The following is a 24,872-nucleotide window of genomic DNA, read 5'->3' as shown; positions in this document are numbered from 1 at the left end:
TATTTTTTCCTGTGGCTTAAAATAATTGATCAGCTTTGCTTCAGCATATGAAGATTGAACTATTTCTGTTGTGAAAGTCTTACAGATGCTACATACTTTTTCACCTGCCTTGTATAAATCATACCTTTAAATGTATAATCACATGTGGCATTTATTGTAGTAACATATCTGTCAGAATGCCTCATGTCTGTTATTTTGAACCAATCACAGACTGCTCATGCTCAGTGCCAAAAGATGACAAATCCTGATGCATCATTGCTATTTTAAAATTACTGTTGTAATACTTTATAGCTTTAAAATGCAGTTCTTAACCTATCCTGTTTTACTTTACATTAGCTAACCATTAAAGTGTATTGGCTTTACTTGAGTGATGCAGTATTGCTGTGATCAGATGCATTATACATTTTCACTTTCTGGAAGACTGAAATCATTACTTTGTATCATTTTGTGCCCATCTTTTTTAACTGAGCAACTTAGCATTTTCCAAATAACATCTATCAAATCTTTTGAAGTATTCAATTCCATGCAAGGAACTATAGTCCTTTTAGTAACAAAACTTAGTGGTTTTCAAAATTTTGCATCGTATTTAATTATTGGTGGAAGCGACAATAAGATGCCTCACAATGCGTGAAATGAATTAAAGCTCCACACCACTGTATATAATGCTAGCAATAGGAGATATCATTTTATATGCATTTAAATCATGTAGTTATGCTATGATTCATCACAGTGCAGTTCCCTGGTGAGCCACAGTCTGAATAAATGTGCTTGAATGATAAATACACTGCAGATCTAACTTGCCAATACACAGATTCCTAAAAGTGGCCATAATGTGAAAGGTGGTGCCTTGTTGTGATAACCCACATGTCTCACACCTGGGAGGCATGTACAGCAGGGCACAGCAGACCCCCCACACTCATTTTTTTTGGGGGGCAGTGTTTTTGTGTAAGCTGACATGTAGGAAAGTAATACTTGATGCATTAATCTCTAATATACCTCTCAAGTGAATTTATAAAACATCTCTAATTTTGCCTCATATCATTACCATGTACTTAGTAAACATTTTGATTATGCATGGCAAATCAATGAGGATTAAACAATAATCCCATAAATTCAAATTTCATACTTATCTTTCAAAAAATGGATGTTGATGAAAAATCTGTTGTTCTGTTAACTTTTTTAAGTGAATAATAGTACTATTAAAAATAAACAGATCTGATTTTCAACCTTTGTTCCTCCAAATAGTTCTGATTCTGTCCACATTTCTTCAGCTAGGAAGTTGAAAGGTATGATTACTATTTCATACCAGCATAACTCTCAACTACTTTTCTGTAGAATTCAGGACAAAGACAAAATAATGGCAGAGTATATGGAGAAAAGCATAAGCCATGGGAAGGTGTATTCATTATGATTTGCTTATTTATTTATTTATTTAAATATGTTTGATAACCAGGGAAGACTATTTTATGCTGAAACTATCCATTTAAGTGACTTGGCTAAAAGTCCAGATAAGAAAAAAAACTGAGGCTGAGGGAACTATACCATGGGCTATGGGAACCAAATCATTCAGGAAGATGAGTACCAACAGCCAGACAATTAGGGGAGTTTATCTCTAAGATATTATACCTATATGTTTCCCATCAACTTATGTGCTACAAAGACCATTCCAAATCACTGTGTAATATTTGGTATGAGTGACTCTGTGTGACCTTACATACATTATCCAAAAAGATTAACATTTATGCTGGACATGATAAAGCATGAAGCAACATGGAACAGGTCAGTGGTATAGCAGCTATTTAACCACCATGGGATTCTGATTAGTACATATATACGGTAGTTTGCACATCCATGTGCTTGTGGAACTGCTCAAATTCCTGGCATGGCTAATCCTATATAATAGATTGTTTTTTTTCACACTTATTTCTTCCTCATTTACTTTTATCTGTTTCTTACACTCACTTCTTCCTCATGTACTTTTATCCCTCCAGCTCAATGACTCCTCCTCCACCCTTATAACCTCTTCCTCTCGCCTCCTCATTCATATGTAACTTTCTAGTCCTGTTCATGCAGTTTAGTTTGCCAATTTAAATTTTGTTGACTGAAAGACACTTGCTAATGCAACTCAGCTGTTTAATGAATGACCAGTTGTCATTCACCAATAAGTAGGGAACTCAAATAACGCATGCCACAGAATGATGACACATCAGTGATTTCATTTAAAATTTAAAATGGTAAACATAGTTAATAGTCTTAGCTGATGCTCTTTGTTACAGATGCTAAGGCACTACTTTCATGCCACCACTACCTGCTGTAGTTACTCTTCAAAATCATCTCAAAATTGTTTATAGAATGTTCACTTTTTCTCATTGAAATGTAGTGAACCCACAGCAAAACATTGAAGTGTATTGCTCACATTTGTCATGCATCTGTGTTTTACAGCTAGTTCAATATCTTTGTATACCCCTGATAATTAAGCTGCAAGAGCTTTGAAAACAAAGCAAAAGTTGTATTTTTTATATTTCAGTTTCACTGTCATCTCAGTTTTTCCTTATGACTACACCCACAAAATGATATAAACATAAACCAGCAAAGTGTCCTGGATAATCTATGTCATATTTTTTTTTTTAGGAATAGCCACTTACTTGCATTATTTTTTTCACTAATAAGTCATCACATGAATTACTTTTCATTGTAAAGTGTTCCACCCATGAGACATAGTTGACTTGTCTACCCTGTTGCTGCTCTTAGATGGAAAACTAGTAGCTTATACATTAATGCAGATAGTAAGATATAGTGAGGCATTGTGAGTTCATTCCCTAATGATATCATGTCAGGAGTTTTCAACATCAAGATAATTTTCAAGTGGCCTTCCTTACCAACAAAATTAATTGCAAACATAACTCAGTTTTGCATCAAGCACTGTAGCGTTTTATATGGTATAGGGCAAGCGGATTACTCCCATCACTAATTGTTTGTTATTTGCATTTGATATGGAATGTGTGATGATACACTTTAATTATTTGGACCAAGATGCATAAAAACTTATTTTGAAATGAATGCAGGTTAAACATATTCAAATCCATGGAAGTTTCAAGGAAGCATCTATTGGTCTCTGCAGCTTTTTCAGAGTAGCTAAATATAATTATAGTGATAAATTAACAAGTCTTATTACTTAGCCCAAGAAAATAATGGAAATAGTTATGTGGCATAGAATGTTAAAACTACTGAAAATCAGTAGACAGACAGGCATCTGATATTATAGCAATCTATAGCAAAGTCTTTGTCTGATTCATTTTATATATTTATATGGCTGTGTCCCAGCAATAAAGACAATGGGAACATAGCAGATATGTTAAACTTTGAAATCAAAATGTTGATTCCAAGCCACAGTTAAGGCTGTCTGAGAAAGAGATGAAAGCATAGGCTGGAGATCTATTTTTGTAAGATGTATAGAAACCACTAACTAATATGCTGCCAGGAGGTCACTTCTGAAGAACACCTGTCAGCAAGTATATGTTTGCTGATAACACAGATGATGACAAAACAATCATATAATGGGGACAAAACTTTCAGAAGGTTTTAATAAGTCAGTATGGTAAACATTCACAGCTGATTCTAAATGTAAAGAAATGCAATGTTATTCATTCTGTGTGGTACCTAGTAGTAAAGCATTAAGTAGGACTGGACAGAAAGAACTAGAAAGAATGCAGATGTGGTAGCAATTATTATCCCTAATTTTAGTCATGCAACAAACTGTGAATGGCGATGCTGAAGTCTAAAAGGATGTTTGGTTTCTTGGTTGGGGTGACTTCTTTGGAAGAAGGAACCAATTTTTTATATTTATTTATTTATTTATTTATTGCTTTGCAGAGCATTAGCAAGGCCACACCTGGAGTGCTGTGCAGTGTTTATTTATGTGTTTAATTATTTATTTACTTATTCAGGTATGCATCCAATCATTCTTTTGAGAACTGAGTAATTGAGAAGCTGATAATGTAATGCATCAAATGACTTTCATTCAAGACCTGTGATCTAAATCACAAATCTGTGTTGACTTTGTAAAGCAAACTATGTCCACTAAGATAACAAGCAGATGGAGTTGATGTATGAGCAAAGACTAATGGCACTTTGTATGTACACTCTGGTGATATGTCAGTGACTTAAGCAGACTGATCAGCAGCTATAACTAACACAGAAAGCTAGAATGTGAAAAAAGTAAGGTACAACCAGGATTTTTAGAAATGGACACCAACTTCCAGACTGTTGTCCAGGCCCCATTAGTGTAGTCTATAACTTATGAACTGTACACCAAACTTTTAGGACCTGACTACAGCATAACTGCATACATGTTTCTATGTAAAATATATCATAAATACAAACTAAAGATGCAACATATATAATAAAGCAATATAGCATTAATAATAAACTTTTAATTGGACAGATAATAATATTAGAAGCACACTATTTTGTATGCAGTTACATTGATTGCTCATTTAAACCCTATTAATTTTATTTATGTAACTGAAGCTGGAACTTTTTGGAATCTTATATGAGGCAAGATGTTGCCTCCTTAAAATTGGTTTGTGCAGCAAGACTTCAATAGTGTGTGCCCTGTTATACCTGACAAAGAAAAGCAATGACTTTCACATGAAAGACAGAAAATGTATGTATTACATTATTTAAGTCAACTTACTAGTCTTTCACATAATATATCAAAGTACTGAGAGCAAATAACTAGAAAGTTAACTAGAGTGGGATGAGGCCAAGCAGAAGTCTGGACTGCATGTTAGAGACTGTTGTCTTCCCTACCAGGGAAAGGGCTGGGGAAAGATAAGTGACAGAACAGCTCTGGTTTACTTTTTAGTTAATTCTAGCACAGAAGCCACTATTAAAAACAGATAATTAGTAGGGTATATAAAATATTGCATGATAACTATAAAAAAATTATCACATGAGGTTGAAAATGACTAGTAAAAAAGAATGGAAAAGCAGTTTACAAAGTAACAGTGGAAGGACATCTGTATAGCTCCCAAATATGTAAATCCCAGAGGTTTAGGATTTTTGCTTGGAAGTGTTTGCATAAGTATTTTTATACCCCAAGCAAACTTGAGAGAATTTTTCATTATTCAGCTTGCAAATGCTGGAGGTGTGATGGAGACAGGAGAGGTAACAAGAGATGAAAACATTCCCTGCAGAGTACTCTGCCAGAAATGTTGTGGGAGCAAATGGGTGTAACCAAACAAAAGATTATTCTGAGCTGGAATACAAGATCTGAATTGTATGTGCATAATAAGGCCTTACTAAGTGTAATGTTACTGACTGCCAAAAAACAGTAACTAGAAAATGGAAATCAAAATCCAAACCAACTGAAATTAAGATACTGAATATTATAAAGGAGATAAAAGAACTAGAAGTGAGATTTTTAGAAAAGGGGAGGAGTAAAATACATAGAAATAAATGAAATGGTTGAAATGATATACGTCGAATAATGTTCAAGAGGAAGAATGGGGTTTAAAGAAAGGTTGGAATTAGAAACACACACACACACACACATACACACACATATATATATATATATATATATATATATATATATATATATATATATATATATATATGTATATATGCCTAAGTCTTAAGTGATAATTTAAGAAAGGTGTTCAAAAAACAAATACAAAATGAGTAATAGGCATGCAGTCTACATAGGTTCATAGGCGGTTACTAGGCTAATGGCCCTAGGGCCTTTATAAGCCAGCCATGTTATATCTGTGTTCCCTAATTGACCATGGTTAGATGGTCATTATTTGCAGGGCAAGTATATGATCAGCATCAACTATCCTTGTCCATGAGAGACATAGGTGTCAACCTTGGGGTCAGTTTATGGTCTTCCATCCAATTGTAAATGTTCTGCTTAAATAGGGTCATTGAGGAGCTCTGCTTCACCTGAATTGGGAGTTTATTCCAGAGAAGCGGCAATCTCTGGGAGACATATTTGTCTCTCCAGCATGTTCTGTTGATGTCACAGGCTAGGTTGAAATCTGTGGAGTAAGTGACTCTTGTTTTATTTGATTTGCTGAAGTGCAGCATTTCCATTACGGTAGGGTCAGCAACTGCTCTGTAGGTCAGGCACAACTTGCATCTCAGCAGCCTGTAGGATACAGAGTACAGTGACAGAGCTTCCAGTCTTTCCATGTACGTCATGTTTTGGAGGCCCTGATTTTTTTTTGGTTAGAAACGTCTGTCGTCTTTCCAGCTGCTGCAGGTGTCTGGTGAGGTACATGCAAAAGGGAGCACTGTACTCTATTAGTGGTCTAATGAGGGTCGAGTACAGAGGAGTTATAGCATCCTTAGTCTTGAATGTAATGCCATTACTTATGAGATGTGCAATGTAGAAGGTTTTCCTTACCACTGTGGACAAATGGTGATCAAAGTTTAGGTTGCTATCAACCTGTGTTCCCAAATCTCATGCCAGTGAGTTTGAGCTTAAGGGGGGTGCTCTTGATATTGTAATTTGTAGAGACTTCCTCTTTGCCAAAGGGGATAATAATGCACTTTTTTTTAGTTTAGTTTTTGTCCATTGCTTTAGCACCAATCATTTGTCTATGTTAGCCCCTTTTGTAATATGTTAAAATCATTGGGGGACTCAGTGATTCTGCCATTTGTAATCATCAGTGAGCTTGGTAAGCCACAGGCAGTTTACTTTCACCTGGACTTCTGAGAAATAGATTCCAAACAGTAGAGGGCCCAGCACAGATCCTTGTGGTACACCACTGGTAACTGGTCTGCTGGTAGAGGTGGAGTCCCCAACTTTGACAACATGCATTCTGTCAGTGAGCCAGTTGGCTACCCATCTAGTAATGTATGCATTAATACCCAACTGGAAGAGTTTCTCAATAATACCCGAGTGGGAAATTGTGTTGAAGGACTTGGCTAAGTCGAGATAGGTGGGATGTACTGTTTTGGCTTCATCCAGGCCTCTGGTGACATTCGCAAAGAAGTCTACCAGGTTTAATAAGCATGACCTACCCTTAATGAAGCCAAACTGGGTCAGGTCAAGTGTTTTAAGGTCAGCTATGTCTTTGTTGATAAGGTCCATGATGATTCTTTCCATGGCTTTGCAGATAAGGCTGGTTAGATTTATGGGACTATAGTTCCCAGGGTCAGTTGATGGACCCCCTTTGTGCAAGAGAACTACTGTTGCTGTTCTCCACTTTGCTAGAACAAAGCTAGTGCTCAGGCTGTTGTTAAAGAAAGTGCCAAGTGGCTCCACTAGGTCTTGTTTTAGATTATTTAGTAAGTGTCTTGGGAAGTTATCTGGTCTCATAGAGGCTGTGTTTTTGGTCTTGGAGAGCATGGATATGACCCGCTCTTTGGAGATACTAGGTAGAGGACTGGTGTCAGGTATGCATTGGGGAATGGCTGGTGGGGACAGGGTGGTGAAGTTTGCACCAAATCTGTCAACTAGCAGGTTGGCAATTTCTTCGGGTTTAGTATGATTGGTACCATCCACTATAAATTCAGCACATAGCTGGGCATTGTCTTTTATATTTTGGATGCAGGTAAAGAATACCTTATAATTATCCTTAGCTAGGGATTCTAATTTTGCCTCATAAGTAGCTTTAGAAGACTTTACAAGATATCTGATTTGCTTGTTGAAGTTGTGAAGGGTATTCCTCCTCTGCTGAGTAAGCTCCTCTTGTTCTTAGATAGCAGTTTCTTCATTTTGTTATATAATCTATTTATCCTTGAGATCCACCAGGGTGGCTTATTTTTCGGGAGGACCTAGTTTTGATTTGGTCAGGTGCAGACGAGTCTATTCAGTTGATTAAGTGGTTTTACAGAGCATTTGTGTACTCCTCTGCATAGGAGTCATTGCTGGCTGTGTTAGCAGGGGGTTTGAGACTTTCTATACCATCATTTAGTAGGCTATAGTTTGCTTTGGAGAAATTTTTCAGTTTTTTTTTGCTCTTGTGGGGGGTGCCAGGTCTGATTGTTATTTCAAACGAGACAGATTTATGGTCTGACCTTACCAGAGAGGGCAACACACAGGGGGTCGTGCAGTGACCCTCCATGTTGGTTAGTACTAAGTCCAGGACACTTGAGCCCCTTGTGGTGCTGCAAACTACCTTTTCCAGGTCATTTGTATTGACAAAGTCCAGGAACCTCAGGGTGAGCATGATTGTGCTTGTGTATGCTGCCCAGTCAGTGGAAGGATAGTTGAAATCTCCCATGACCAAAGTGTTTGGTTGTATAGTGAGTGACTCTAGTAAGTCCAGGTAGGCGGTGTGTTTCTCTTGGTTCATAGTGGGGGACCTGTAGCTAGCAATGATGTGGTAGGGTATTTTACCTATAGTTAGTTGGACCTGAAGTAGCTCAAGAGAGTTGTACTGTTTAACCAATCTCAAGGTGTATTTGGTTTTAATGAAGATGGATACACCTCCACCTTTAGTTCTTTCACACTTGTTTAGGAGTTTGAATTTGTGGAAGGCATTGCAGCCTTGCATGGCCAGGGTGCTCTCTGTGGCCTTGAACCATGTCTCAGTGACTGCACAGATGTCAGCATCTTCCAAGTTGTGGAGTGCTTACAGGGTGTGCAGTTTCCTGTAAAGGCTCATAAGATTAGGCACTAGAAACTTGAGTTTGTCTAGAGTAGACTTTTTTTCCATCAGGAATTTTGTTGTTTTGACATTGCCTAAAAAAAGCACTATGAAGGAGGCAAGCATATTTGCCAGTATCCAAAAGTGTAACGGAGACAGGTGAAGATCATCTCTGGAAAAGCAGCATGGTCTGTCGACCGTGTCTTCCCAGGCTGACAAATATTGGATCCCCCTAGATTGACACCAAAAGCTAAGCCAATTGTTGAAGTCAGTCATTTTTGTCTATATTGTGGCATCATCCTGGGTGAAGGAGGACTAAGAACATATCTTCCTGGGACACATTATCTGAGAATTCAGTCATGTCTCTCTTCATATAGTCCAGAGAGGTACATCTCAAGTCATTCACCCCAACATGTACTATGACAGAGTCATAATGGTAATTGTTGTTGAGTGACGTGTGTGTGTGCGTGTGATTTGATGGATTCTGGCACCTGACAGACAGCTGACCGTGACCTTCTCCTTGTCCAACCTGGTAAGAGGGACATCTGTGTGTCTCACTATGGAGTTGCCTATGACCAGGACATTTAGTTTTGAGGTGTTTTGCCTTAGGAACTTATCTGCTGAGGCACTGGTGTGTGTATGTTATTTTGTGTAGTGGATTCTATTTGCTTTGCAGTGTGTACAAGTGGTTTAAGCTTGGAGGTCTGTGATCTTTTGGTAGGCTTTTAATGAGTACCTCCCCATATATGGGTTTATGTGTTGTGACCTTGTTTTGTGTGAGAGATGATGCATCCATTATGGGAGGTTTTTACCATAGCTACTATAGGGCAGTGGGCTAGTTTGACAAGATTTTGTTCTAGGATTAACAAAGTGGATTATTCTATTGAAGGCTATGGGTGAAAAAAAATATGGCAACACTTCTCAGTGTGCAACTGTGCAAAAGGGGAGCTTGGGAGGGTTCCACTAACAGATGTCTAGTGGAAAATTGTCTTTCCAGATGTTTGCATCTGTACAGGGCACTGCTAAACCCTGTTGTGCAGTGTGCAGCTACGCTCAAATGCAAGGCTTAAATACAAACGAGAATAAATACGTTTAAGCTATACTACCAATTGGAAAGTACACAATGAGCTTTCCTCCAGTAATCTCCAGCTCAGGTGAGACTCAGGCTACACACTTCTGCCACAAGAGCGCAGACAGGGTTTTCCTAATGCAAGATGGCTAGAATACTGCTCAAGGGTTACAATATAGTCTAGATTCAGCAGATCTGAATCTAGTCTATATTATGTGCTAGCTATTTAAAGCAACAGAACATACTGTAAGAATTAGCAAAATGATAAAATACAGTCAGCAAAGTGCAAAGGAAACACAAAAAGTGCTTTTTTTATTTTAGCAGTGACTGTTTTCAGTTTCAGCAGACCCTCTCCAAACCTATAGGTTTACTTTCCTCGCCCAGAAGGGAATCACCAGCAGTGCTTTATGTTATGCAGGCTTGAAAATCTTTTCAGCAAAAGACAAAGGGCTAGAAATTCACTGTGTATTTAAGTATCCTTCAAGAAGCAATTTAACCATTGAAAAAACATGTGAAATATGCAGCCTAGATAATTTAAGTGTCTACCTTTCACAGAGAACAAACACACCAGGCCAAACATATTTCTTAAAACAGAAAACAGAATGGAGTAGGTAAAACAGAAAGCAGCTCTATCAGTCACAGACAAAAAATATAGTTTACTTTCCTCACCCAGCAGGAAATTACCAACAGTGGTTTACTTTATGCAGACTTGAAATCTTTTCAACAAAAGACAAAGGGACAGAAAGGGACAGAAATTCACTTCCTTCTTATTAAACAAGAGGATAAGATAAAAAAGAATGCTACCATTTAATTTCTTGAACATTATAAATGCACTTTGGAATGATACTACAAAGATTGATTATTTTAAAACATAATCTGCATTTCTTGGTCTGCCTAATGCTTCAAAGTCTGCTAATGATATTTGTTGAATATTTCTTTCCTGGAGGACAAACTACAACACTACACTCAATACATTTCAGAAAGAGATTATGGGGTTTCAGGTCCCCAACCCCTGAAAATGCAAGGCCTATGATAATTTGTTTGCTGAAGAATCAAGACAGCTACTACATTCTCTGATTATATAAAGGCAAAAAAACATGTAGAAACATGTAGCAAAACTCTTTCAGGGTCAAGGCTGCTCAGGTCAAGATATTATTGAATGTACTCCTTTTAAGATTTATTTGTATAAAAAGGCACTTAATAATGCTCATAAGAGAATGCACCTACAAATTATATTTGATTGTTCTAGGATGTGCTCCATTAGTGGTTATTTGAATTAGTGCTGGCAAGATGTACTGCAAACATATTAAATGTTATTAAGATAATCTCTTTTACTTATTAACTTCAAAGCACAGTGATCTGAGATAGATGCCAGCAGTAAGCTATTCAAAAGAAAACAGAATACTCTGCATAGCCCTAGAAAAATGTTGGTTATATGGATATTTATGTAGTGTGTCAAGTACATGTATTAATAAATAGGCATCTTCAGAATCTAGCACAAAAAATTATCTTGAAACCAAAACCAACTACAAAAACAGTCTATGTTAAAACATGCATTTTCTGCAAATATCTGTGTCAACAGCTCTCTTGTGTAACAGCAACAAGCCACAGCAATGCACAATGCTTGATTTATCCATAGTCAGTCATGGCTTATTGCTCTTTATATCAGACTCAGATGTTGACTACTTTGCAATCTAAGAAAATTACTTTAGAATTTTACCAAAAAATCTAGAGCTCAAATTAAAGGTATGCACATCAGAACAACTGAAATGCCAATACCTTCTGTCGTAGAGTAACATATTGCACCAGTTTCCAGTGTCCCCAGTTCAAACTTCAGGTACCACTCAGCCCCTTTAAAAAGCAATTGCTTGACAGTGCCCTTCTAGCTAAAACATGAGCCATATTTGCATGCAATATGTCCCTTATTTCTAGACTGTAATGCAACAAGGTATACAAATTGCAAGCTCGTCTTAAATTATAATATTTCTTGATTGCTGGTAAAGTGATTAATGGCCATTTAGTCTTCCTGTCATTCGTGTATTTATTTACTACACTGGTAGAAGTAAAGAGTAGCTAACCATTTTAGATAATATTATTCCCACAGATATATCTGTGTTGTCATTATAAATCTTATTTTCTCTTGAGGGTTAGCACGTCCTAATATGGGATTGATTTACTGAAGGCTGAGCCAGTTATGACCTTGATGATATTGAATATCACTAAGACCTGTTACGAAATTTTATTTATTTTTTTTTTTTTAACTCCCCACCTTGTTACTTCTTTGGGGAGACCAGACTCAAGAGGATTGTATGAGCCTTCTCTGACTTCGTATACAGCTAGAAGAATAAGGCAGTAGCATAAAGCTGATGATAAGCTGTCTCTGTAGCTACAGAGTTAAACAGCTATGATTTTTGTTAGTGAGCTTAGACTTTTTTTACTATTTTTGCCCCCCCCCCCAGCTGTCAGTCAAAAACCTATCCTTTATCAATTAACCCATTTGTTCCCCATCACCAGGGTGAGGGTAAACCAAGAAAGACCATCATTTAGACAGCCATCATAGGTAGCTATAGCCCTAATTCCCCACATGTACCCAGCAAAATGCTGTGATGGGCATGCAATGGACTGCCCATGGAGGATATCCACTCATTTCCATAAGAGACATTCCCTGTTCCTTCCACAAAGCACTTGGTAGTAGTTTTCCATAGTTTCCAACAAGGATATTTTACAACTTTGCATGCCCCCGAGTGCTTGCAACCCTCCCCAGTCTCTAGGAGAGATTAGTGGACTTTGCTTCTTCACTTGACCCCTTTCTTGTATGTCTCTTCCAGTGCTGGTTGCCTGGGTTACAGTTTGAGTAGCATCCCTCTGCACCACACTTACAAGCTAGCTTAGACCAATTGTCATAATTTGGCTTTAGAATATGTGATGAAACAACAAATAAATCATTATCTATGGACTTTATGTGATATGACTGTGAAGGGTTATGTAAACTGCTGATGCTTGACAAGCTAAAGTGATTCAAAGCCTTGAACAGACTATTATTGCCACCGGTGCTTTATGTAACCCTCACTAACTTTGCTAACTTTCCTCACTTGGTCAGAGTTGAATATGTAAGAGAGAAGTTTGCCCCTTTATGTTGCTGTTCTGAAATACGTAAGGGTATCAGAGATGACATGTCCACTAGGCTCTACTGTATGCTTCATGTACATGTAGAGATGCTGCCAACCTCCTCTCTGGCTAGAAAATATGGGTCAAGATGTCCAGTTGCTGTGCTTTTCTTCAGAAAAAAGAGATTGCAGCTGCATGTTTATTTCTTGCCTGACTAGCTATGATTATTTTTATGGATCTTTTCTCTGATAATTTGAGCCATAAAGTACTCAGGTGTAACGTACTGTGATTAGTGGAACTTTTCTGTGCTAAGTGGGTTTCATTGGAATCTAATTGCTGTTTCACCATGGTTTGGACCAGAAAGGAGGTAAGCAGTTTGGAAATGGCTATTGTTGAATTCTACACGTTGTAGTAATTGTAGCTCTTCTTGGTGAGTGAGTAATCATTTTCTGTCTGCCTGCATGACTCACCTACTGGTGTGTCTTGTGTTTTCTTATTGATAATCTGTCTGCTGCTGTATTGTAACTTATTGGTGCTGCACTGGTTTGGCAGAAGTTTGCCTAGTATATAAAGAGCAGTGTTGCACATCCTGGTACCTTACAAGCCTAAGCTATGAGTTATTTGTTGTCATTTTACAATGATAAGTGGATTGTATTGGAATATATCCCTTGTTTCACCTGTGTTTAGACCAGGTATACTAAATACAACAGAGACCTATCAGTAACGTACTATTTATTTATTTATCTACTGCTTTTGTTTACCTGGAAAGTTTAACTAGGTACAGGTCCCATTTTTAGTGGAGGCCTGGGGAGAAAAGCTCCATTAGATCAATTTAGATTGACAGTACAAATTGACTGAACAAGACTGAAATACAATATATATCGTAATTATGTAAGTACTATTAAAAAACTAAGAAAATATTTAAAAACAGTAATACTACAGAAAACATGATAAAAGTGAGAATGGTCAAACAATTTTGCAATCCTTATCTACAAACATGCTTTTGTCCTGGTCCCCTTCAATAACACACATCACACCAAATGACATTTGATGACCTTTATTAAATTTCCATAACATAGCTTTGACCACCAACTTTATTAATTACAACTATTCATGATATAATTGATTCTAAATACAGCATAACATCCTTGTAATGTTAATCAGGGCAGCGTACCTACTCACCCTGCCCCAACTCACTTCATACACCATCCATTGAGTTACCTTCCACCAAATAAGCACCATCCTTACCTCAGCTTGCTTATCTATTCAGCAAGCTTCCTCCAACTACTCATTTCCTTTCCCCAGATCCTTGAAATGAACCTCCAGACATCAGAGGGGGAACAGAAGAGGGCAAGCCTATCCCTCTTCTCTGCCAACCAGCCTGACCAGGCTGTTCCCCATCCCTTCTACCCAAATTTGTTCAATCCACTTCCCATAAAGGGAAGGGTCAAGCCAAACATCATTTGGTGTACCCATCATCGGTAAAGCACCTTAGAATCCTGTCATAAACCCCTTTGCCATACCATCACTGAAACACACCCTAATGAAACTAAGTAAAGTAGGATTACCATGACCCCATTGTAACACCGGAACATCCACACCAAAACAACACATACCTTTTTAGCCCGCTGCCTTCAAAGCTGAAATCTTGGCTCAACCTGAATGTATTGGCAGCCTATAACCACAACAAAACCACAAACTATAACCTCGTGAACTCAAGATAGCACCCAGTCAAACTAGTAGCAAGTCTCAAACCTAAGTGCTAACCGGAGCAAATCACCTTAGTCCCCCACTACCCAGTTCTATATGTGCAACAACTCCATTACCGTAGGGAATAGTCTAACTCCAAAACTTTAATGTTGACCTAGTTCCTGAAAACTCACCTATGCTCAGCAATGAATTACTCTATGTGCCAAGCCATAAACACCCCCAATTCACTCACTACCAAGCCATTCTTAACCCCTGTTTGCCCCTAGCCTTTCCTTAAAAGCTCTTTCCTTATGTTACCTATACCACTAGTATCCTACAGCTGTCTTATCCTGCAACCAGGCTTCCTTATACATTCTAACTCCCCTGTAACAACGCACCCAGTTTCTAAAACTACCCCAACACAGCCACCTACCTACCATGCTTCCTAAAACCTTATCTACAAAATTCACCCAAACCAATGATCCTTGTGCTATTCTGTAAAACCTTAACCTGGTATGTAACATTAAAGCTACCTACTCAAGAGACAAATTTGTCACCCCAAGATGCCACCCATTAGGAATAAACTCCAGCATCATGTCAAACACCTCCTTGGCCCTTCCCCCACATACGGTTTGAACAACTGGATGAGTGAATACAACCACCCAAGGTTCCAAGAAAGCATGAATTGAACTTCACTGGTTTGCAGGAGCCGTAGAGCTGTAGCCTAATAAGTTCCTGTGCTCCTATGAATATCATGACCCTACGCATCCCGTGGGATCCCCACACTCCCCATAAACCATCCCTGACAGTTTTCCCCCATTGGCCCCCTTACATAACTCTTTCTTACTTGCCCCCTATACCAATGCAATAATCAGCTCCCAGTAATTAAACACAAACTGTGGTGGTGGTGCTGCGGTAGCATTGTTGCCTCATAGCCAGACATTGTCCAGTTCAATTCTCAGCTAGAGCGTCTTCTGTGTGGAGGCATACATGAATGGGGCGTGCCTTCGTTGAAGGTTGTGCATCAGGGCTGGTAACCCGGTACGTAAAAATCCACTACCAATCATTAACAGACCGCGACCCCTAACCGGGAAAAGCCAAAAGACACAAACTCAAACATGCCTTTCTAAGATGATTACTCAGACCATCCTTGTGCCCTCTTCAAGTGGCAAGAATGTGCATCCTATCAAAAACATCACCTTTCAAATCCCCTTTTCAAGCTGCCGCATGATGCTTTCTGCACTCCAGCAATTTCCATCAGTAACTGTTGCCCACTTGTGTTCCCCTTGTGTAAACTCCTCACTCGCCACTGCTTTCATCATCTGTGAATTCATTGTATCGCCGCAACTGGTACTCAGCACACCACCATCTAAAAAGAAAAGGACAAAATTAAACCCTAACGAGCATACACATTCCAAGGCATCTTCAAAGACAACCTATCCCACCAGCCTGGGAAGAAATATACCACCGCCACTCTCATCTATGACAAAGCAGCGATAACTGAAGCTATGCGTCCAATGACCCTATCAAATACCCCAGGTAAATTTAACTACCAGTCAAGTATACTATCAGTCAAGTATGTTAAAACTAAACTCCACACATGAAAGGACCTATCAATATCCACAACCCAGGTAACCTTGTGATTCCATACTACACCAGTTAGAGCCCTGTATAAGCCAAGCTAACTTATATTCTAAAGCCATCTGCCTAGCTCTTAACCTTCCATCCCCAAATGAAGCACGCTAACCAACATAATATGGAAGCAGTATTTTGCATACAAGAAACCTTGGTTCCTGCCTTTATGCCCATCATTCCTCCCAACCATCCCTGTCTCCACTTAACCCTTTCACCTCCCCAACCCACTTAAATCCCCTTAATATTAACTCCCCCCCCCCCCCATGAAGATGTCCCGGACAACTTAGTTTGTTGCCAAACTTCATTTATTTTACAGTGGAATACTATTGATATTTGTCACCTTCTGCAGTATTAAAGTAACCGTGAGGTTAGCAGGAAAAGAATGAAGAACACATAGGAAAAAAAACAGGGAGACTGTTATCAGCTATCTAAAGTATAAGTTAAGTCTTATTATGCAAGATATAGAAAACTAGAAAATATTTACTATTTATATTATTTATTTAATATTTATGTGGTAATATTTTTATTTTACTAACCACTGGCCAAAAATTAGTTGTTTTGAAAAATTAACAGCAAGAATAATGAAAAAGAAGGTTTGGGAAGTATTAAAGGGCAGGGATATAAAAGAGGTTAAATAGATTATGTATCCAGGTACAGAGCACAGGCAGAATCCAGAGTTAAGTAAATGAGACTCTAGATGTGCTTTAAGGAATGTTCTTGCTTTAGTGCTAGAGAGATGGTGTTTCAGGTTTTGGATACATGGTGAGAGCAAAGGGAGTTAGATATGTGGTGTAACAGCTTGTCAGAAGACCACTGAGTTTTTGAAGAACTGTATAGCTGTATAAGTTTAACAAGAGGTGGACAGCTGTATGGCTTATATATATATATATATATATATATTTAGATGTGTATATATATATTTAGATGTGTATATATATATTTAGATGTGTATATATATATATATATATATATATATATATATATATATATATATATATATATATATATACACAATTGTGGATGATGGGTAGCTGGGAGTATGTTAGATAGCAGAGTAATTCTCCCCACTGCAAATCTATTAGGGCTTTTCAATGATAAGCTCTATGACAGAGACTGGTGGCAAATTTTACACCCTATTTGCAACATGGTTTGAACTTGCCTAGCTTGAATTTTAGTGATTATGGGTGATGAATAAAGGATAGGGTTAGTCTCATTTGGCTAGTGGCCTCTTTTCAGGGGAGACATGATGTGGTATTTACATTACTATGGAAAATTTGGCTAGGGCTTCAGGAAACTCCCCTTACTGTTTTCAGTAAGTGCTGTGGGATCTTTCACACCCACCTCAGCTACCACCAACTCAAGTAGATAGGACCTTGGCTTCACATCCCATCCAAAGGATGGCACACTCAGGAGTGCAGTAATTCCTTATGCTTCAATATAATGTCAGCAATCCATCTACCTGATATTGAAATAGAACCTGCAGCTTTCTGCAGCAAAGGAAAGTGTGCTACCTATTATGCCACTGGCATGATGGTATATAATGCAGCCTAAAGAGAGAGCTTAGTTTTTGGTGTGTTTTCTTTACTACATGCTGTTTATGGACGGCAGATTTTAGATCTTTGTTTATGCAAATCCCCAGAAGTTTGGTATGTGTGACCAGTTTTATCTCTGACATTATTGGAAGAGGTAATAGTGAAGAGGGTTTTGGGGTTGCAAATTGTTTATGAGTGAACAGAACTAACTTGATTTTTCTATGCTTGAGGAATAGCTAAGCCTTTCTTAACAATTTTCTTCCTAGGTTGAAGGATGCCTGGGTCAGATTTTGTAGGCTTTCACTTGTTTCACTGAGCAAATGAGCATAGAGTTCTCAGTATTTTGCACTAAAGAGGCACTTTTACAAGTTGTATAGAGATCATTTATGAAGATGTCAAATAAAATGGGACCCATTATGGATCGTTGTGTGACACCGACTGTTACAAGAGAAAAGAAGAGATGTCAATGAGCTATTTGACTACTTGGAATCTGTGTGATAGGTAGTAATAGAACCAAGATAGAGCCAGTTCATAGAGTCCTAGGTTAGAGAGTTTTTGTAAGAGAATTGAATGAGAGACTGTATCTAAAGCTTTGGAAAGATCAAGAAAAAGGTAGATACTAGGTAACCTTTATTTCTTCTCATGTTAATTGTGTTGGTGAATCTAAGGAGAGCAGTGGTGTTACTGTGGTAGTTGCACTGGCACTATGTCAGTACAAATAAGGACTCTTAAAGCTGTGGCCAAACGTGGTATAGTATAATTAATAAGTAACCTTAGACACTCAAATTTGAGGAAGATACAGTGAGATATGACTGAGCGCTATATGCAGGTGCTTGTGTTAAACAATATCTTGATTTCTCTGAGAAAGATGCCAAAGTTTCAAGCAAAAATAATTTATGCCCATCCATTGGCTTACTACTGCCATTCTTGGGATCTGATGTGTGTCAGCATGAGAGTCTTTGATTAACGGGGCAGCCTTCTTCACTAAAAATGGCATTCATTTCTGTCCTTGGAGCTTAATAGCATCATTTTTAGGTAAGATTCATGCCTTATTTATAACATTCTACTGAATTCTAATCCATCTTATGTTACGGTAACTCTGCTCAATGTTAGGAGTATGAACAATAAACTGCTTAATCTCCAGGCCTTTCTGGCACTGTGATACATCCATGCATGTGTAGCTACTGAAACTTGGTTTCAGTTTTCTGGTAGTACTCCGTGTATACTAAGGTACAGCACTTTTACTCTTTCAGACCATCTAGGGGTGGGTGAAGTAACTGGTTTTATCTGATCTCATATTACTAGGCATCAAATACCAAAATTATTCTGATTTGGAATTTCTTGAAATTTTGGTCATACTTAATAAAATCAGTTACTACACATCAAAGTCACATGAGGGCCATATCAAGTACCTCAATAAATTAGCTTCCATACCTATTAATCCTAATATCCTCATTACTAACAAATTTAGTTACCCATCCTTCAGCTGAGGTCTTACATAACTAGCAATAAATATACAAGCATTTCCTAACTTTCATTTATAACCAACTCCTTAGATCAAGTAAGTAGTTCTCACCACTAGACATAACATACAGTACTTCACCTTGTTCTTATAAATTTTGCCCTCATTTGCACCTCCTACTAAATTAATTCCCTTCTAGGTCACACATGACTACCAAACTGTCACTTTTCCCCTCATAATTATTACCAAGCAGAACACTAATCTACAATATTTAAATTTTTACTTCAAACCCTACCTTCTATCATTGTCTTAGGGCTTAAAAATACCAAAGTATCTTTTCCTGTGCTGGCCCAGCTCAAAAGCTATGAAATTTGTCTCTAATATATATAACAATTTTAGCCACTGTATAGATGACTCTATACCCATAAGTCATAAGTATAATGAGAAATTCCAAAACAAGCCACTATAGTAGAACTCCTGAATAAATAAAATAGGAGGAAATATTTACAGTTCATATAAAAAAGAAGAGGCTGGCAGCTCAGCAAAGATCTCAGATAAACTGTTAGTAAGATGAAGGATGAACAGGAAGTAAAATTAGGTAACACTTTGAAAAAGAACCATAAGGTCTTTTCAATTATGTGAGGAATATTAGATATAATGAGCTGTACTTTCCCAAGCTCCTGAGATGGGCATCTCTCATTCTGATACCAAAGCCAAAGCTGATGCCCTAGTTAACAAAGTTAGTTGCAGTTTTACTCGTCTCACTCACCCCATGTTTCATCCTTTGAACCTTTAACTCAGCTCCATAACTGATATGGACGAAATTCTAAAATCTATATCCAAAAGTAAAAATAATATCTCTGTGGTCCAGAAAATAAATCAAGATGATTCATCTGCAGAATAAACTATGTTATTGCTGAAACCCTCCATTCGTTTTTTTAATGTTAGCCACTCCAGAGAGAGAGCTGCCATTATATCACTTCTGCATAAGGGAAGTATTACCACAGATCCTGGAAAGTATCACTCCATTAGCCTCATTACTATGTCTTTGAAATCATCAAATGAATCTTGATTAATTTCATTAACAACACAGTTGATAAACTACAAACAACTGACCATAGCCTGTTTAATTTGGCTGACTATTTTTGAAATTGTAACTGATACTGTTAATGGAGGTCATTTTTGTTTACACCACTTATCTTGACCTTGTTAAGACAATGGATATGATTCCTCATGCTGGCATTATTGCTGAACTCACCAACCTAAAGATTAACACCTGCATTACATACTGTATTGGTAATTGGCTCTCTGATTGAACACATAAAGTAAGAGTTTATAGTACCTACAAATCTAAAAGATAAGTCATAAGAGGGATCCCTTAAGGCCCTGTGCTGAGTCACCTTCTCTTTGGCATCTCCTTCTCTAATGTGATGGCAGATGTCCAAAGTTTCTGGCTGACAAAAGATTGTAGAGGACTAAAAAATGACTTCTATTATTGAACCCCCAAAAGATGCTGGTGCTCTCCAAGGTAGAACTGATGCAATTAGTACTTGGTGCTCCAGCCATGGCCTTAGTCTTGATGCCAACAATGAACTTTAGTTGCTTTTGGAAAACACAGCTATCCCTACCAGTTAGCACATAGGTGGAATTCTACTTGAGACTGATTATACCCATTTGAGATCTTCCCCAATATTCTAAATAAACTAGCACCCATAAGTAGTAAGAGGGTCAAGCAAAACACTGCCACCTAACTACTTGCAACAACCAAAACATTGCAATGGCAAGTTAGAATAATGTGGATTCACCTCAGCTTAACTTCTAAGTCAGTGGCAATCATAATATGTTCACCATCAACACTGTTCCAACATCAGACATTAAAAAGCATCTCCTGAAACTAAAATCTACCACCCTAGCTGCAGATAACCTACCTGCTGAACACCTGAAAATCTCAGCAGATGCCATTGCCTACCCTGTCTCAATCCTCATTAACAGATCTATTCAATAGTCTTATGTCCTCGTCCATGGAAAATATCATTCAACCTACCCCTGTACAAAAGAAGAAGAAACACAATCTTTTCAACTATAGACCTATAGCCATTCTTTTCCCCTATCAAAAATCTTCTAAAAATGCATCCATTCTAAGTTCATCAACCACATTGTTATCAATAACCTCATCTCCCCCACTTAGCATGGCTTTAGACCAAACCACAGTACCACTACTGTATTTATAGACTTTTCTAAAAGCATTAATCATAGCTGCAATGCAGGTAATATTATATCTTCCCTTTTCGTGAACCCATCTAAAGCCTTTGACATTGTTTGTCATAATAAACTGCTCCATCAGCAAGCATCCCTTGATCTGTCCTACTCCCATCTCTCCTGGTTCCTCACCTACCTGTCCAACAGATTTCAAACTGTAAAATGGCAATCTATCTCTGCCTTTTTCCCAGGCTTTGTCAGTGTTCCCCAAGTTTCCATACTAGGACCACTACATTTTAATATATGGATAAATAATTTATATACTGCTTCAAATCTGCATTAAATTTTATTCTATTTTGTAAGGGCCTGCACACCCGTGGACCTACCCCGCCTACCATCTCTTTTTTTTAACTTATCTCCCCCTTTCACCTACTATCCTAGTGGAATCTGTGTTTTCCCTACGTCATCCACTAGGGGGCATCATATCCTAGGCTTTGGTATATCATCTCTCACTGGTTGTAGAAACCAACAAGCTCTGTAGTCCAGCTAAACTCTGATATCAGTGCTTGTACTCTTTATTTAAGTACTTTCCCCCCACCCAATGTTTCCTTCACAATAGGAATTATCCCAGGTAATTCTGGAAGTTTTTTGTTCTTTTTACTAAATAGACACCTTGGACTATCACCTCTTTTGTTTTTCCTACTGACATCTCTGATTATCCCTCTGTATAAACTTCCTTTCCTGCCTTTGGCACTCTCTATAAAAGTCTCTCTCTCTGTTGTACAACTACTTTACCTTTCTCATGCCTGTATTTTATTTTAATGAATTTTAATATACATACAGTCCCTCTCCATAACTGATTGCCTCTCAGCCTCTCTCAGCTGGAACCTGCTCCGTTCGCCCTACGGGCTCACTCCGCTCCCCTACCCTACCCCCAATTCCCACCCACCCCAGGGGTCCTACACTTATACTTCCCTAACCACACCCTCTCTCTCTTCCAATCACTCCCACAATTCACCCCACCCCACATACTTTAGCCACACCCCTACCCTCTAACTCTCACTCACAATTAAGCCACTCATTAGAATACCTCTACCATATCCTCCTACTTTTAACTTGCATATCTTAGTACCCTCTCTTTTCTCTTTTTGTATCCTCTCATCTTCCTCTCTTCCACATCTTACTCCATCTTTTATCCATTCACTCAAGTTCTTATTTTATTACTTCCTCAAAGATGCCTCTCCCTAATCCAGCCATTTTAACACTTACTATTTTACTCTTAACCACCCTCCCCTCAGCCTACCTTCTTACCTCCTTTGAAAAACCACACTTTTATCAGCTTAACCATTCCCACAAGCAAACTACAATATATACACACATATCCCTACATAGACATTCTAACATAACTTCCACTCCCAGATACCTACTACCTAAATACCACAGACTCTCCCATATTAAACATAACCTACCCTCAGACAAAAAATTGAAACTTCTAACCTACCTTAGAAATAATCCTGCAACAAACACAAATTACCCCTCCTTAATAGATGGTGACATCCACCCCAACCCTGGCCCTACCAGCCCTACTATCCAAACAACTCACCCTAAACTCAATAACTCTCTCCTTATAGGGCATCTGAATATCCAAAGCATCAATAATAAAGTATCTCATCTTCATGCCCTCCTAGCTATTCACTCCTTTGATATCCTCTGCCTCACTGAGACTTGGTTAAAACCTGAAACAAAAGATAATGAAATTATTCCCCAAGGATATAATATAGTAAGACTAGACCGAACAAAACGTAAAGGTGGTGGAGTAGCACTTCTATTTAAAAATGGACTTCACATCTCTACCCTACCATCTTATGCAACCCAGGATAGCAACGCAGAAGTCCTCATAACTAAGCTCCAAATTAATGCTAACAAATCTTTATACATTATCTGTATTTACATACCACCTGGCAATAATATAACTACATTAGAGGCTTTTCTTAGCTGGGTGTCTTCTACTTACCCCCAAGAAACAATAATACTAGGCGACTTTAACATTGACTGGAAAAGTGTTAGTGCTGAAAATCCTACCTCTCATATCAACCTCCATGGCTTTAACCAAACCATAACCTCTACAACAAGAATTAACAAACCCAATAAAAAAGAGAGTACCTTAGACTGGATACTCATTAACACAGTAAAACAAACTTACAAAGTAGGAACCCTACCAGATGATGTAAGTGATCATTCTTTGACCTACATCACAAGAGAAAAGAAAGACTTTCCAAAACCCCCACCTTTAGGATAGCACGCTCTACCAAACACTTTAACACAGAATTATTTCAAACTGAGCTCAGAGCATGCAATTGGAACCCTTTAAAATCCCTTCCACTTGAAGAGGCTGTAAAGTATTTTAACACTATTTTTTTATCTATTCTTGATGAGCATGCTCCTATACGTTCCATCAGAATGAAGTCCAACCCAGCCCCTTGGCTCTCAAATGAAACTAGAAATCAAATTCTACTTAGGGACAAAGTTTGGGCCAAATGGAGATCTAACAGAAATAGCTCTGATCATCTCCATTTTAGGCAGCTTAGAAATAGTACAAAAAAGGCAATACTTACAGACAAAAAAAAACTACTACAGTAAACTTCAACAAACTCATCAAAATAATCCTCAAAAGTTCTGGTCTTGCATAAATAAGCTCCTTTCCCCAGGTAACTCTCGAACACCCACCCCACTTGATGCAGATCCAAACACTCCACATCAAACTGCCAGTACCTTTAACTCTTTCTTCACTGAGACTATACAATCTCTAGCTAGGCAACTTATCTCTGAAAACTCTAACCTTCCCATCAATTTACCATACTCTTACTCTAACTTCAAACTACAACCCATCTCTACTTCTCTCATCTATAAATTCATTCATAAACTCAAGCCATGTACCCCATCCGCCGACAAACTTCCGTCCCAATATCTCCAAAAAGCAGCTAAAGTAATTGCCTACCCTATATCTATACTTATAAATAGGACAATCCAAGAAGAAACCGTCCCAGATATCTGGAAAATCTCCCATATTATCCCCTTACATAAAGGTGGGAACTCGAATGAGTACTCTAACTATCGGCCAATTGCTTTCTTATCACCCTTAGCGAAAATTCTGGAGAAATGCATTCACCAACAACTTTTACATCATCTCTCTACACATAACTTAATAGCAAGCTGCCAGCATGGCTTTAGGCCATCACATAGTACCACTACTGCCCTCCTATCCTTCACAGATACCATCAATAGAAACCACAATAAAAACATACTCTCATCTGCACTCTTCATCGACCTCTCTAAAGCTTTCGACATGGTTAACCATACCCTCCTAATCAATATTCTTGAATCTCTCTCCTTTGATTCTCTGGATATTAAATGGTTTAGATCATACCTCAGCAATAGGCAACAGGCAGTTCTCTGGGAAAATCAAATTTCGTCCTTCTTACCTGTCACTATCGGGGTCCCTCAGGGCTCCATTCTTGGTCCACTTCTTTTCTCTTTATTCATTAATGATCTACATGTAGCAATTCCTCAAGCCACCT

The sequence above is a fragment of the Protopterus annectens genome, chromosome 5.part0 (assembly GCF_019279795.1).
Source record: "Protopterus annectens isolate FY-2018-M chromosome 5.part0, PAN1.0, whole genome shotgun sequence".
Taxonomy (NCBI): domain Eukaryota; kingdom Metazoa; phylum Chordata; order Ceratodontiformes; family Protopteridae; genus Protopterus; species Protopterus annectens.
Note: the sequence above shows the minus strand (reverse complement) of the source record.